The 17695-nt window shown below is 36.5% G+C and overlaps 1 protein-coding gene and 1 long non-coding RNA gene across 2 annotated transcripts in view; both read right to left on the reverse strand.

Annotated features, from left to right (window-relative positions):
- The window catches only part of LOC145664067 (synaptogenesis protein syg-1-like), a 997265-nt gene that overhangs the window by 891923 nt on the left and 87647 nt on the right, over positions 1–17695 (reverse strand). The window lies entirely within an intron of this gene.
- Positions 3336–9867, reverse strand: LOC145663554 (uncharacterized). Its single transcript, XR_014127181.1, has 3 exons — positions 9758–9867; positions 5308–5434; positions 3336–3996 (listed from the first exon to the last, which is right to left on the reverse strand). It is a non-coding gene; the product is annotated as an uncharacterized LOC145663554 (long non-coding RNA).

Genomic DNA, 17695 nt, shown 5'->3' on the forward strand with positions numbered 1-17695 from the left:
CAATCGATCTCGATAAAATTTTCAACATAGATTACGTTCGGGCTTGGGATCATTTTTATCATTTAACTTTGACGGTGCAACGTAGGGAAGGGGGAGGGAGAGGCGGAGATATATATATATGTAAAAAAATAAAAATGATAGTCTATGTGATTCACTCTTGAACCACCTGACCGATCTAGATCAAGTTTTCAACATGGATGAGGTTGGGGCCTGGGATGGTATTTATATATTCATTTTGACGATAGTATTTAGGGGAGGAGGTAGGCGGGGAGATATATAAAAATAAATAAAACTTAATAGCTCTTGAACCACCGGACTAATCTCGATCAAATTTTCAACCTAGATGAAGTTCGAACATTAGATGATTTTTGTCATATCACTTTGACGATGTAACACAAAGGTGGGGAAAGACATTTACAAATGATCGAAAATGATCGATATTAGTGTCGAATCTATAGCTTTTGAGGTCGCTGAGATGAACAGTGACACTTCTGATGCCATTTAAATCCAAATTCAGCCCCGCAAAAATGTGGGAGGGGAGGGGGATATATATATATATAATCAAAATGATCAATATCAGTGCTAAATTCATACTTTTCGGGGTTGCTGAGATGAACAATGACACTTCCGATGCCGTGGCCCGCTACATGGGGAGGAGAGGGGATATATAAAAATAATCGAAAATGACCAATACTAAAGAGCGTTTTAGTAATAGTAAAAAGTGACTGACTAACGAAACATATTACTATTTTTTCTTAATTTAACCCAGTGAAGCGGGTAATTGATGCTAGTATATCTATCTACCCAAGCGGCACACCGACGTCGAAAAGACGTGGTTTTTTTGGTGTAAAACACCGTAAAATACACCGAACATGACGTGATTTACACGTCTTTTCCCACGTGGAAATGTCCGGGAATATGACGTGATTTTTATGACGTCTTTTACACGTCATAGAATATGACGTGATTTTTATGACGTCTTTTACACGTCATAGAAATGACGTGTAAATCACGTCTTTTTTACGTGATTTCCACGTGTAAATCACGTCTTTTTCACACCCTTCATGTGAATTGGAAGGGGGGCGTTCTCGAAATGAGGCGGCGAGAAGCAAAGGGGCGTAAGCGATATTTGCAATAAAGTATGGATGTCTCAAAAATGGATTCTGCACAGCTAAATATACAAACTGGATGGTGAAGCTCGTCGCAGTCCAATAGAAAGTCTACCCATGAATGCTCTACGCCGAACTTCATTATGCAGTTTGTATATTTTGCAATGCAGAATCCATTTTAGAGACATACATACTCTATTGAAAATGTCACTTACACCCCTCTGCTTCTCGCTACCTCAAATGTCATGGAAGTCTGACAGGATTGTTCAGTTCCAAATGTCAAAACCATTAGAAATTGATGTGCATCCGCAGTTTTGATATTAGGAATTTCAATCCATGTACTACCTCGATTATTCGCCACACTTTTGAGGCTATTTACCAGCCCCTATTCAACCGTTTTGCACCAAAGTTAGGGGTTAGGCTACTAGGGCTACCTAGTTCTGGCCCTGTAAATTTGGAAATAGATCGGTTGAATAGTGGTTGAAACAAATAACCCTGAAACTGTGTCGAATAATCGAGATCCTACTATACATAGATTGAGATTCCTAATGTCAACACTGGATACACATCAATTTATGATTATTTGGACATATGAAACTGAATAATAATAATAATAATAATAATAATAATAATAATAATAATAATAATAATAATAATAATAATAATAATAATATATACTCTAAAACACACAGCTTACAACACATTTTTCTAAAAAAAATGATAAAAAAGAAAAAAATCATACTTTTTCTACTTTCTTAACTGCGTTTTTTTTCTTGACAGTTCTGAACTGATCTCTGGCCGCAACACTTTTCTTGGGTAAAAAAAAGTCTACGAATAACAACTGGACAACGATTATTATAAGTAAAAACAATAATGAAAATAAATTTATCCTTGTGGCTGCTGCTTGATTTTTCACCATTGTGTTGTAATTTGCATAATAATTTACAAGCTCCTATACCAGATAAGTAAGACCACTGGGTTATTGTAATAAATAACAGATCAGGATATACCCTAAGAACCCTAGATCTTGCCACAGCGAAATACATCACCACCCTCTCTCGGAAGCACACATTGGGGAACGTCAAAGTATTGTGGTCTATTTGATTGGTCTGTACCAAGAATTTGGAAATTTCGCTTCTCCGAATGTTCGTATTATCTATGGATTGGGGATTTCCATATCCAATTAACCACCTCTAGTGTTGTTGATTTATATTTTTTTAGTATTTGGATACTAGCCTATTGAAGAGTATATATTCGCCTTAATGTGTGGTATATTTATCTACACATTAAGAAACGAATATACAATAGCTGTCGAGGAATAATTATATACCTAATGCAACAGGAAAGAAACGGCAGCGCTTGCTCCACGAAAGGATAAATTTAAAGCCATACATTAAAAAGAAAACCGAGACGCATTGAATCGACTTGAAAAACATAAAAAAAAGCCCTCGAATGTAAGACTCACCCTTGGCGAAAAAAAAGCCCTACATAACTTTTAAGAATGAGAAAAGACGAATAAACATGGTAAAAACAAAGAATGAAATGGAAAAATAAAGGAACATTGTACTTACAGTCCTAAGAAAATGAAATGAAATGAAATCTTTGAGTTTTACGTCCCACGATTATACCGGTTAGGCTAAAGGAGACGGTGATAATGAGAAATGAATGAAATGGTGAATGAAGAAAGTGGGAGGAAACGGGAGAACCCCGAGAAAACCCACGCACACGGTGTTTGTCCACTACGTGGACAAAGTTCACTTGGCGGGGGCTGAGATCGAACCCGGAACCCCAAGCACCAGAGGTGAACGCTCTACCACTGAGCCACCGCGGCCCTTAGTGCTAAGAAGAATCCACTCATTTCGTCACTGGAATTTATTCATGTGTATTTACTAGTACCTTCTTCTTAATGAAATTACGGTACAACACGTGCTTCCATAAATTTTATAGCTATCCATTATTACGCTAGTATGCGCACACATACACACAAACACAACCACCCACATCCAACACACACTCACATACACAAGAACAATGGGTTTTATTGACAGTGCAAAATTTAGGACTAAACTTTTATAACTCCAATTTAAGACACCTTTATTTTGGAGGTGAAAAATCGAAAAAGAAAGTACATCTTAAAATTAATTAATCTCTGAGGGATGAAAGCGAAAACACATAACCATTAATTTGAATTCTACATTTATTAGTTATATGTACAATGTGCACGTTTTGTATAATATTCATGCTATTTGTAATGCAACAAGAAACACTGATTGTCTTTATTATTTGTAATACAAACAAGAAATATGTAGACAATGCAAATCTGTTGGTTATAATCTAAAACTTACAGAGATCTTTTAATAATATAAAATAAAAAGAATCAAATTTTTCTATAAATTTCGTATGAAGGAAAACACCTTTCATAGTTATTGAAAGTACAGAAATGCAGCATCATATCAAAAAAGCCTCACGTGCTTAAGTAGGTTAAAAATGGGGACTGCGGTAAGTATCCCACTTATTATCCCATCTATTATGCCAGTAGCAGTTTCTTCCATCTTTTAGTTTTCGAAAGAGATGCCTTTACATTGATTTCCAACAAAGCGAGGAGGAACAGGTCAACATGTTTCAAGCATGCCGAATCCTTTTCATCCTCAAACAACAAGGCAGATGGAAGTGAATATCTTTCTACTAACATTTTGAAGATTTGTGGCATTTGTTCATTTGAAGATCTTTATTTTTACTCACGAATGATAAGTGTCTTTAAGGCTAGTTTGCACAACGTGAACTTTGCTCTTTTTTTTCCGCGGGAGTTAAATTCCATCGCCAGCTCTTTGCAAACCAAGCATCAGAGAAAGGTCCCTTTGCCTCCCAACGATGACAGATAGGAACACTGAAACAGAAAAAAAAAATCATGAACAATCATAGTGCAATTTTTCAGGTGGGGAGAAAATTTTAAAAAATAATTACAATACGTCATGTGTAACTACAATCAATACGCAATAAAACGATTAGTTACTGCACTCGCTTGCATGAAGTCACACTTTTAACGGCCTTCCAAACAGCGAAATTAAACTACCATTAATTTTAGTTATTCTGTAATAGCTTAACTTTTGATTTTATTGCAGCTGTTAACTCTGATTGTTCAGGAGGATCAAACAAGTTGGGGGATATAAGACTTTGTATATACAGATACATGACAAATAATTCTGAAACACTCATAGAAGGCTACATTACGTATGTGCTCACAATATAAAATGCCACTCCAAGACCAACTTTAGGATGTGAGCTAAAAGTGACGATCAAGTATATTGATACGATATTGATACAAACAAAATGGTGTATAACTTATGTATTCCGAAAAGTAAAAAAATTGTGAGCAGACGCCCCCTCACTTGTTACTGGAGTATTTTTAAAAAATAAGACTTCTAGAACCAGAATTCTGTCACAAGCAGTAGGGTGAAAATCGTCACATTATTTGTTCTGAGCAGGGTTAGAAGTTGCGGCAGTTATTATTATTATTATTATTATTATTATTAATAATAATAATAATAATAATAATAAAACTTCTCTTTGGTGAAAATTATATTTTACCCCTCTGTTGAGAAAAATATTTTCGGGAGGAGTACTTTTATCCATTCAAAAAAAAAAAAAGCGCGAACACTATAACATGTGATACATTCCATATTAAAGCTTTGCTTATATATAAATACTCAAGTCAAATAAAATAATTGCTGAAGGAATAAAAATTAATAAACAGGGAAACCTTTAAAAATCTAAAATAATAAATAAATAAATAAATAAATAGAGTGTATCTGAAGAAGACAAGGGTAGTTGCTGAAACAGTTACATTTAAATAAAGTTGGCGCACCTGTGGCTCGGTGATAGAGCGTTCACCTCTGGTGCTTGGGGCCAATGATTCGATCCCAGCTCACTTCAAGCGGCTTTTCTTGGAGTTCTCCAATTTTTTCCCACATTCTTCATTCCACCATTTAATTCACTTCTCATCATCACCGACTCCCTTAGCCTCAGTGCCTGATCGTGGAACGTTAAATTGAATATTTCATTTATATAAAAGTATTGCCTTGTTCAACAATTATTTTATTTTAGTTAAGTACTAATAAAATATTACTACTTTCTTTCTTTTCTTCTTACTCGGCATTTTCTTACATGGGTATTATAAAATAACATGTCAAAAACTCACCTGTCGCAACTTTGGTATGTATGTCATCCTCCACAGTGATATTTCTAGAGCAGCTCGACGAGCAGAAAGGGGTCAGGTGGTCTGCTGTTGATCAATTCATCATTTGCAGGAGCATTGGCCACACGCTCTGGAAAGTGGGAGTACATACAAGGCTTATTTTGGCAAATAACATGTATTTACACCTAGGCTTATTACAACGACTAAATACATTTAACATGAAATGAAGCAGTTTAATTTTATGTAAACAGTAAAGTGGGTTTTTACTACATTTTGTATATATATATATATATAAAAAACAGAGCTTATAGAAAGAAAAATGAGTTGGCAGGAAAATATCAGCCATAAATTTCACATGCTTTCTATTCTGGATATCTTCAGCGTAAAGGAAGGTGTGAAGAAGAGTCCGAAATCGTCCCAACCTCGATGCAGGAATGGCCACTTCTTAAATGGAAAGATACGCAAAATAAATATTGACAAACTTGTGGACAGATAGATTTTATGGATTATTGTCTGCCCGTTGTTAACAAGAAGCAGGGATCGGAAAATCTTTGAGTTTTACGTCCCATGATTATGCCGATTAGGCTAAAGGAGACGGTGATGATGAGTAATGGATGAAATGGTGGAATGAAGAAAGTGGGGGGGAACGGGAGAACCCCGAGAAAACCCACGCACACGGTGTTTGTCCACCACAAAGTTCACTTGGCGGGGGCTGGGATCGAACCCGGGACCCCAAGCACCAGAGGTGAACGCTCTACTACTGAGCCACCGCGGCCCCATAAGAAGCAGGGATCGGTTTTGAGAACGGTGTGAGAGCGTAAAATATTGCATCTTGAACACAAAGAACACAAATGACTACCTGCGTTTTCGAACGCGGACATTTTCTGACCAAAAACAACAAGGCAAGTAATTTCTTGCTATGTATTGCTTCATTTAAATTCTGCAACGTGAAAAAAAAAAGTTTTTATCTTACATTTATAATACAAGCTTGAAAAAATCAAGAGCTCCAATTCTGGGGTAGGTTTTATTTTTTTAAAAAAATAAAAAATATCCTACTCTGGGAGGGGCAGTCGTCACCTCTGGATCCGCCCCTGTTGTGTACACACCTTCCTTTTGGTGGCAGCAGATATGTAAGTCCCGAAGCAATGAAGTATGTTTTTTTTTTTTTTTTTACTGATGGGGCTGCAGTGCCTCAGTGGTAGAGCGTTCACTTCTAGTGCGTGGGGTCCCTGGTTTGATCCCAGCTCGTGCCAAGTGGGCTTTGTGGTGGACAAACACCATGTGCCTGAGTTTTCTCGACACTCTCCCGTTTCCGCCCACTTTCTTCATACCACCATTTTTCACATTTCATTATCACCATCTTCCTTAGGCTCGGTGCCTTTCCTGGGGCGTGAAACTAAATATTTAATTTCATTTCTTTTTAATGATGAGGAATTGGTGTTCCACCTGAAAGCAGGTTTTTGACCCAAAGATACTTCCGCTGTTAATGTGCGCATAAATATTAGGAGGATATTCCCTATGTCAAGAGCTCTCTTAAACACATCTGACTGGAACCAGCACCAGCCCCCAACCACGGTCCCTTAATAAGACATTTGGTTTCCTTTGAATCGTTTCACGATTAGCAGTGGAAATCATAATAATATAGTCATGTAGAGGATACTTAATTGAGCTGGAATATATTTTTTTGAACTTCAGTGGCAACATTGATAAGTATCCATCATCACATGCTGGCACTGGAGTAAGTACTGTAATCTAAAATGCGAGGGAGCTGTCTACTCAATTAATGAACAAAATATTCGAACAGTCAAAAACCCGTTACATTATCATGATTTCCACACCGAATTCTGTAGCACAGTTACGGTAGCCAAGTGTCTTGTGAGGGTGTGTAGGTGCAGCAGGGCGATGGTTGCAGTTTGAGAGTGCTCTCAACTCAAGGTGACCAGACGTCCCGTTTTGGCTGGGACTGTCCCTTATTTTCAACCGTTGTCCCGTTTCTTTCAGATTCTCAAACGGGACGCCTAAATGTCCCGTTTTTAAGCAAACATGACCCAGGTGTCCCGTAATTATTATTCAAAATATAAATAGCCAATGCTAATTCTACACTCTTCCGCACCAACACTTACTGGGAAGGTTCACCCGTGCCTAGAACCTCTGAATATTCAAATGAGAATTGAGTGTTCTGTGGTTCAAGTGGAAATTGAGTGGGAATTCTGAGTGTTGAAGTAGTTAAAAGTATTGTTGGGTAATACTTAAGTTAGAAACGCTGTGTTATCATTCTTACTTTGTATTTTGTAAATTGAAAACACTGCCGAGTCCCAAAATGCAATGTGGAAGTCACCCCACCCCCCGTCGCCGATTCGTATGCGTCCCGTTTCTGAAAGTAAAAGTTCTGGTCACCTTGTCTCAACTGGGGTAATATCCTCCCACTGATTATGCACATATACAATGGGGGCACTACTTTAGCAAACGGGTCTACCAAATATTCATCTATTTTATGGATTTTTTCACTAGATTTAAGACAGTAGTGCTACAAAAGGTTAAACAAAACATAACTGAGTGAGCGAAGGGGTTAGAACTTCCATAGGACTCGTTGTTTCTAACTTTGAAGTCATACACGATTGGCATTGCAACAATTGCCGAGGGTCATTTCCCAAAGAGGTTCACTCGAGCAGTCGGTTCTACCTAACAGAAAATTCATAGGTAACATACGATGTGAAACATATTTTTGTGAAGGAATAAAAGTGTGAATGTCAGTAATTAATGTCAGTACACAGCAAATTGAAATGAATTTTGGGCATTATTCGAGCAGACGGTTCTACCAAATTTTGACATATTTCTTACAGTTTCATATCAGGTTAGAACAATGCATTTCTTTTAGCAGAGCATGAACTAAATCAGAAGCTCCATTAGTGCTTGCAGATTGACTTCAGGCCTCAGTACAAATACAGCGTGGACGTAAAGCGTAACAATTTCAGTGAATAAAACACGAACCAATTTATTTCAGCCCCCCACTAAAAAGCAGGGGTAGGAGCACAGCAACAGGGTCCGAACGGCGGCGACGGGATGCGTCCGTAGGAAGCAGGCGCGTCAGCGACGGGGAATATACGTCTAAACGAGAATAGTGGAAGACCACACTTACATATGCAATACTTTCACTGATCACTTAAAATTCATTTCAATATGCTGTACACTGACAGTAATTACTTATATTCACACTCTCATTCCTTCACGAAAAATGTCTCTTATAATATTTTACCTATAAATTTTATATTTGGTAGAACCGTCTGCTCGAGTGAAGCCGCATTTTGAGTGATAGTGAAATCATTGTAAGCGTAAGTGTGCTTTTCCATTATCCTTCTTTATGCGCATAGTCCCCGTCGCTGACGTGCCTGTTCCCTACGAACGCACCCCCTCGTTGCCGCTCGGGCCCTCTTGCTGTGCTCCTGCACTGATTCCAATAGAATGCATTTGTGCTTTTTAGTGGGCACCTAGCAAAAGTTATTTCGTGTTTTATGCACTGTACTTAATATGCTACGCGTCGGGAAGGTTCTAGAACACAAGTCCCCCCCATATAGGTTAACAGCTAGATTGGTTCTTTTCTGTACCAAAGTTTAACATTTAATTCACATAGTATTGTTGAGCGAGCGTCAGCGAGTGAAGGCGGGTTAGAGCCCCGCACGGCAAGTTGTTTTCTGTCTTTGTTACAATTAAGTGGGAAGGGGTACCTGTGTTCTAGAACCTTGCCCCATGCGTCTACTCTATATTTACACTAACCCCCGTGAAGTCAATCTGCAAGTAGTAATGGAGCTCCTCATTTAGTGCATATTCTGCTATAGGAAATACAATGCTCTAACCTAACCTGAAAATGTAAGAAATGTATTAAAATTTAGTAGAACCGTCTGTTCCAGTAATGCCTCCAAAAGCATACACTTACTGTCATCTCGTTGTTTGCTTGTATTTATCAGTCTTTCGCCTTGGCAAATAGTACCACAATGCGTGCAGCTTTTATTATTAGGATTCATAGTATAAGTAGTAGTAGTAGGAACGGGTTAGAAGCCCCGCGGAGGTTGGTTGGTCCTGTTCTCGACATGAAATAGGCAAATTAAAGACTTGTCCAATTTTTTTCGTATATTTTACAATCTACGGATCTGTATAATAAAACTGCACCACAGAATGACATACTTTCCCATGCATACTCACTCCCATATACGGTTTATTGAGAATAAAAACACATACATTATCATTTTACTACCTTCACTATTAACATTTTATATAGTATTCTACCTAAAATATTTAATTTGATACAGGCGTCTTCAAATGTTAACCTAATGTAGGTATCCTCGTTCTTTCTACGGTATTTTAATACACTGTAATAAGAAACCGTAGAATACTCAATCTGCTGAATTTTACACAGAATGCACCTAGATAGGAATAGGATAGGAATTATACTTACTTGTCTTAAAGCTGACCTTTATCACAGGTGACTTTAACAAAACACATTATTTATATTCACAAACAATACCATCAAAACACAATTCCGCAAATGGCTCACGATTCCCAGCATGCACTGCTCAAATTGCAGTTACAGTACGGGGAACGTCCGCGCTTTTTAGCACCTAAAAAAGACGTCTATTTTTGGTGATGTCCGACACGTGATTCTTTGTACCATTCTGGCACGTGATAAACACGTAAAATTTAGGTCATATTTGACACGTCATTTTTGTTACCATTTTGGTACGTGATAAAGACGTTCCAAATTTTCAAAAGACGTCAATTTGAATTCGAACCCCAAAAAAAGACGTGTTTATGACGTGACTGTGCTACTTGGGTATCTATCTATCTATATATATATATATATACAGTGAAACCTCTACTAACGGACACCTCTGTAAAGCGGACACCTCTCATAACGGACATTTTTTTGTAATCCCCAAACACTGTAATAGGAGAAAACCATGTTGACAAACCTCTCTAAAGCGGACACTCTCTAGTACGGACACGGACAGTCTTTTCTGTCTCTTATAGGTATTATTTACCTCCATATTACGTACACTTTCTCTAGAAACAAGTTGAAAAGTACAGAAAAAAATACATTTTCAGAAATGCATACATGTATCACCAAGGAAGTATTGTAATAACATTTTTCCTCGTCAACTGGCTGTTCAAAAACTCAGATGAAGCGTCTTTGTTTAACAACACTCTCATATCCTTTGCTTGCATTCCACTCCCACCCAACCTGTTTTAGAATCAAAAGTGATTGACAGTTGCCTGCCTGCCATTTGGGATGACACGTCATTCTACTGTTCCGCTGGAATCAAGCAGAAGACATGTTTGGTATTTCTTGTCCGCGTATTCGCATATTGTCTTAGTGCCTCAATTTGTAGCCGGAAATCTTTTTAAGCCATTCTGCATCGCATAAGCAACAAGGTGTAAGTTGTTGTGAGCTTTCGAAATGCCACGAGAAGCGCTAATGTTAAAATCGAATTAATTGAATTTTCGAAGAATACTGAGGTGTGCGAAGGATAGCTGAAAATTTTTGTATCGGTAAAACACAAGCACCTGAGATAATATAAAACCAAGACAATTTATTAAAGTTGTGGTGTGAAAATGACAATGAAAATAGTGTCCCATTGCTTTGAACAAAGTTGGTGTGCAAGTGAATGTTTTTATAGAGTGCGGAATGAAAAAAATTCCTGTGTTAAGGTCGATGCTAAAACCTGAGAATTTGGAGGTAGCAACAGAAATGAATATTTCAGATTCCAAGGTCTCGAACGAGTGGTTAGAGAAGTTTCGGATTAGATACAAAATTTCTTTCAAGGCGATTTGTGGAGAATCCGCAGATGTCGACATACCCACAGTCATAGAACGGTTTGATAAATTACCTTCAATAGTTTGTAATTACATATCACCTTATTTACTAATTTACGTAAGAAAATATCGAAACCTCTCTAAGACGGACACCTCTCCATAGCGGACAATTTTTGATTCCTCACGGCTAACCGCTTTAGAGAGGTTTCACTATATATATATATATATATATATATATATATATATATATATATATATCTTAAGAGATGTTCAAAATACTTATGAAGTTGAAAAAAACAATGTTGTTGAAGATCAAGGGAGTTATCTTCAACATGGAAGGCGGACAGATTTGAAGCTTATTCTGGGAGGGGACATCAATTTCATCTCACTTTCCTTTGTGCCAATCCAACACAAATCACGACATTTCTCCCTAAAAACACATTTCAAATCGGATTATTGGGAGGGACAGTCCCCCCAGTTCCAAGATTGGAGGGGACATATCCTCCTCATCCCCCCGGGATTTGTGCTAGTGTGTAAAAAGTTTTTACAGCAAGAATATATTGTTTTGTAGTCAGTGTCTCCATTTCAGCTTTCAAGTTAATAGGAAGATAGCGGTCACGGTACCTGGTTCCTGCTCGTTTCAGGTCCTTGGTAACCTGTGCCGATTTTGATGGGCCAAGAGGCCTGGTTAGGTGGGCCCAAGTTAGATGTCTTAGATCTTTGCTTGGTTATCTGACAACGAAACGAACTTATCTAAACGGTTCTTCTCTGCCCAAAGTTACTATGAAAACGGCACCGTTACGCTTAGCTTACATAACGGGTCAAATTGCAGTCTTGAAATAAACATGAACTACTCTTAGGGGGAGAAGTGACTCAGTGGTGCGATTACTCTCACGGTGGATCTTACAAGGAGAAGGCAGACTTTGGTAAGTGAAAATCGGGGCCATTTTTTGCGAGGTGGTAGTGCACATTTAAAGAGTTAATATTACAAACTGGGAGAGCGCAATGGCCAAAAATATCGGAGAAAAACCGTCTTAAAGTTTTCTACTCGCTATAAAGTTTTCATGTTTTGTACGACGCACACATTTACCAAGTGCCGATGTGGCAAAGTGAGAGAAATCTTTGATTCATGAGTAAAGGGTTTCGGGTTCCATTCCTGTTCGAGTCATACATCTTTTTTTTTTTGCTTCAAACAATAAAGTACCGCTAGCCATTTGTAACTATAAGTAAAATATGAATTCACTATATGTTTATAATGAATAAAACAATAGAAATTTCCAAATCACTTGTAAAATCTTTGAATGTTCCATGTTAACTACGGTAGGAACAAAATTTAATCTATTCCGTAAATATTATTGTTACCGCAGTCCTTGTTAAAAAATGTTCTTGACGCTTCGTGTCTACATCTGTAGACAGTGTGCGAATTACAAGGGGAATGAAGAGGAAATCTCCTTTGGGTATAGCAACATCCAGTATTAGCAAAGGGGATTTCCCCCTCAACTCCTCTGTAATTCACAAACTGTCAACAGATGTAGACACGAAGCGTCAAGAACATTTATTACACAATGACTGTCGTAACCAGTGGCGTATTTAAGGGGGGTGCTTCCGGGCTTAACCCCTCCCCACGACTTGTTATTTACTATATTAAAGTAAATGAAATATCTTGGAGAATTTTCCCATTTCCAGGACTAAAGTTGGCAAAGCCCCTCCTGAAATTAAATCGTAAATACGCCACTGGTCGTAACCGTGATATCAGTATATCTACGGAATAGATTAAATTTTGTTTGCCAGTTAACATGGAACATTGAAAGATTTTACAAGTGATTTCAAAATTTCTATTGTTTTATTCATTGTAAAAATACGGTGAATTAATATTTTATTATAGTTACAAATGCCTACTTTATTGGTTGAAGGAGAAAAAAAAGATGTATGACTCGAACAGGAATCGAACCCGGGACACTTTACACATAAGTTACAGATTTTACTCACTCTGACACACTTTTTTAAAATTTATTTTCATTTGATTACATTACAGGAACTTATAACATCTCAGTGCATATATTCATTATACAAGATTCGTAAGTAGTGAGCAAAATATTTGTTTTCGCACTGTACAGAAAATCGTTTACAAGCATTTTTCAGAAAAATAATGTAATCAGACATATTGCCACACGGATACGTATCCATGATATAGAAAAGTGATTGTCCAATTAGCCAGGTGACAGTATTGTGTTTGGTGATCGGAAAGAAACGATAGTCGGGAAACAGTATATACTGAGGTTCAAACACAGTTGCATGTAAACGGCAGATGACACTTAGCATTCGTGTTAACGTTCTCCAAATATCAGGTGCTTGAGCACAGAATTGCAGTCTGTGTTCAATCGTATCAGGTTGATCACACTGTTGACACATATCCGTTTGTAGTACTCCAATACGTTTTAATTTAACATTAGTAGGAACAAGCTCATTCACAATCATATACCAGGTACTCCTTACCTGCATTGACAGAGTGACATTGTGAACATTATGCCATATCATTTTCCAGTTTTTTGCTGGAAACTTTTGCTGAACGTGCGGAACCATTTCGTTGTACAGAGGTGCAAGTAACTACTGACCCAGAATTTTTACATTGAAATAATTGGTGGGATCTAAGAGAGGTAGATACGACCAACCTTGTACGCATTCTTTAATATACATAGGGGCGTCTTTGAGGGATTCCATATTAGGGGGGTTGGGTGCTGGAAATGAGACCATCCAGCACGAAAGCCACTGATGTGTAATACTGTCAGGAAATTGATATTGCTTATAATTGTTGGTTAAGAAAAACGCCTTACATTTCTCACGTATCGAAATGAGCTGTAAGCCCCCTTGTTTCCAAGGTAGAATAAGGGTATTACGTGTGACACGAAAATAAAGTCCTGCCCAAATAAACCAACCAATAACAGAATGAAGTTTTCGAAGATATAGGTCTCCACACCGTCACTTGGTAAATTCGTGCGTCGTACGATATATGCGGCGAGTAGGAAATTTTAAGACAGGTTTCCTCCGTTATTTTTGGTCATTGCGCTCTCCCAGTTTGTAATATTAACTCTTTAAATGTGCACTACCACCTCGCAAAAAATGGCCCCGAAGTTCTCTTACGGAACTCTGCCTTCTCCTTGTTAGTTCAAACGAGTTTGTTGTGGACAACATTGTGTCCGTGATTTTTTTTTTTTTTTTTTTTTTTGTCTATAAGTTATTCTACCATTTCGTAAACAGTTTCATTTCCAGGGGCGGATTTAGAAGGTAAAAACTGAGGGGGGCAGCCAGACCCCAGACTATGATAGGTATATCATGAGTTTACTATAATATTTCAAATATATATATATATATATATATATATATATATATATATATATATATATATATATATATATATATATATACAGTATATAATAGTTTAAATTATTGTTGTCACTCGAAAAACTGGGGGCTCATGCCCCCAGCTCAAATTATATCCGCCACTGTTTATTCCACCAATTCTTTCATAGATCATCTGCCTCATTTAGCTTAGACCATTAGACGCAGTGTTGCCAGAGCTACTGATTTTGCAGAAGATCTGCTTTTTGTACGTTCTACTGATCTACTGCGAAAGAAAATGAAAAGTGAATAATCTCCTGCTTTTTCTCTACTTCGAGAAGTTAAAGAAATATATTATTATTAATATTGAATTTTCATGTTTTCCTTACATAAAAAAGGAAATTTCTTTATGCATACACAAATCTTCGTAGAGCATATAGTTCTAGAGGTTTGTTGTATATAATATGAATACAAGGATACAACTATACGTCATTTTGTATATGCAGGATGGTTGGCGATCTTTATGACCTACTGTAAGATTTACGAGTATGTGTTGTTTTAGATTGGGATTTGGGTTGGAAGAGTAGCTTAGACCACCTCTCCACGATCGTCAGCGAAAAATCGTCTTACGTCACGATCACCTACGAGTGTATCATATAGCTATACTATCGCTAGGTGCATGATAAGACATTTTCCCACCCCACTTTGCTCTTTCACTACGTCTTACTTCATACACGTATGTATCAAACATTATTAATGAAAGGGGGCACGAGGGTCTTTCTACTTCAAAAAGGTTACCTAATCATCAGATAAAATTTTCTTTATGAAACTTATTTATTTATTTATTTATTGTCCTTCAACAGAGAATAGAATCTCCAATTACAGAAGGTACATAATATAGATGGTTCATATAATATAATATTATACATAATAGTGAATATAATGATACTGACAAAATTCCTGTAGATATCTGACGAAGACAATAATAACTATCGTAAGAGTATAAACCGTTAAACGTGAAGAGTATTACAAGAAACCATTAAAAGTCAAATAATTGGTTTACACATGTATATGCAAATACATGTATTCACATTCTAATACAATATATTTTTCAACTTCTTTGTATACAGAGACAGAGGTAATGCTAAATCTAGATCTTTGATTAATACAGATATGCTATTAAACCTACTGCACATTCTATATAATGGTGAGCCTTTATACATTTCAGTTCTTGGAACATCTACAGTCAACAGATGTCGCTTACGTAGATAGCCTGGTCTAGCATTGAGTCCAATTTTTTGTAAGAAATTACTATTGTCAACATAAGAATTCATAATTTTATAGAGAAATAATTGTTGGAAAAACTCACGTCTGTTACTCAAACTAACATAGTTAAATTTATCTAGAAGGGTTTTATACGATATTTTGTTTCTTATAGCGGAAGTCCCCATTGTTTTAAAATAGAGATACCTTAGGAATTTCTTTTGAATATTTTCTATTTTATCCTGAAGAGATTTATAATATGGAGCCCAGACAACGCATGTATATTCTATTTTAGTCCGAACCAAGCTATTATACACCATAGAAATAGCTACAACATCATTTAAATTTCTGGTGTTTCGTATAATGAAACCAAGCTGTCTATAGGCATAAAGAACCACTTCAGTGATATGGTTATCAAATGATAAATTACGTGTAATTTTTACCCCTAAATCTTTACATGTGGTAATTTCTTCCATGTTTTCACCATTAAGAGTATATGAATAACAATTAATACGCTCTTTCGCTCTTGACATTATCATAAATGCACATTTTTTAATATTAAGGTTAAGCTTATTTTCTACACTCCATTTATATATTAAATCAAGATCTTCTTGCAGTTCTATTGTATCTGTAATACACCTTACTTCTTTATATAATTTTACATCGTCTGCATACATAAGGTATTTGGAATGTTTTATTGAGAACTGTAAGTCATTAATATACAATAGAAAAAATAATGGACCCAGATTTGATCCTTGAGGTACTCCCGAGGTAGCTACGTATTCTAATGATTTCGATTGTTTGTATTGAACAAAATATTTCCTTCTAGATAAGTATGCTTTAATTAAATTCAAAAAAGGTTGAGTTAATCCATATGATGATAATTTATTTAAAAGTATGCTATGATTTATTTTGTCAAAGACTTTACTAAAATCCAAGTAAATCGTGTGTGTACTAGTTTTATTTGAGAATGAACTGTGTATATCTTGAACGAAATTAATTAAATTTGTAGTTGTTGAACGACCAGGGTAAAATCCATGTTGATTGACATCTATAAAGCATTTTACATGATTAAAAATTCTGCTATATAGGATATGTTCCAAAACCTTCGCCGGAGCGCAAATTACAGCAATTGGCCTGTAATTTTCAATATTGCACGTATCACCCGATTTAAATATTGGACATATTCGTGTTATTTTCCAGTCTTCAGGAAATACTTGAGTCCTTATTATAAGATTAAAGATTGCACATAGCGGTCGCATTAAGATATTTAAACATGCTTTTAGTAAATATGGAGGTATTCCATCTGGACCACATGAGCGTTTTGGTTTCAGTTTTCTTATAGCGCTTTTATACTCAACATCAGTAATTAAGCCTAATGTTAACGAGTTCGGTGCCAAAGGTAGAATATTTTCGTGATGTGTATGTTGTACAGAGCTATCTGTGTATACAGATTGAAAATATCTAGCAAATCCTTCCGCTATATCACTTGTAGTTTCAAGAGGAACATCTTGAAACTTCATTGAATAGTTCATTACATTACGATTTACCATTTATCTTGAATTAAAATTCAAATTTATGTTTTGTATATATTATTTTGAAATGAAAGTAATAATGAATTCTGGACTGCTTGTTTGTCCACTGTCCTATTAAGAATGGCAATTTTTTTTGTTCCCCCTGCACTCAAATTCCACCACTTTATGTGTTACTGCTTTCTCCAGTTTTTTATCTTCGAGTCTTCTGCTTTTCTAACTGATCGGTCTGGCACAGTGTTGCCACAGTCCTAGCTCTGAAGTGGGCTGAAAAATAGTACCAAATTGAAACAAAAAGGGCTGAATTCATTATTTTATGCCAGTGTAATGCATGGCTCTATAACATGAAACTAAAAGAGGTAAAGTTCTAGAACACTCCCCCCTCTTATAAGAAATCAAATCAAGAAAGTGCTCTTTTTAAAAAAATTACTTTTTAAAAACATACAAAT

The sequence above is a fragment of the Thermobia domestica genome, chromosome 11, assembly GCF_964235325.1.
Source record: "Thermobia domestica chromosome 11, izTheDome1.hap1.1, whole genome shotgun sequence".
NCBI lineage: Eukaryota > Metazoa > Arthropoda > Insecta > Zygentoma > Lepismatidae > Thermobia > Thermobia domestica.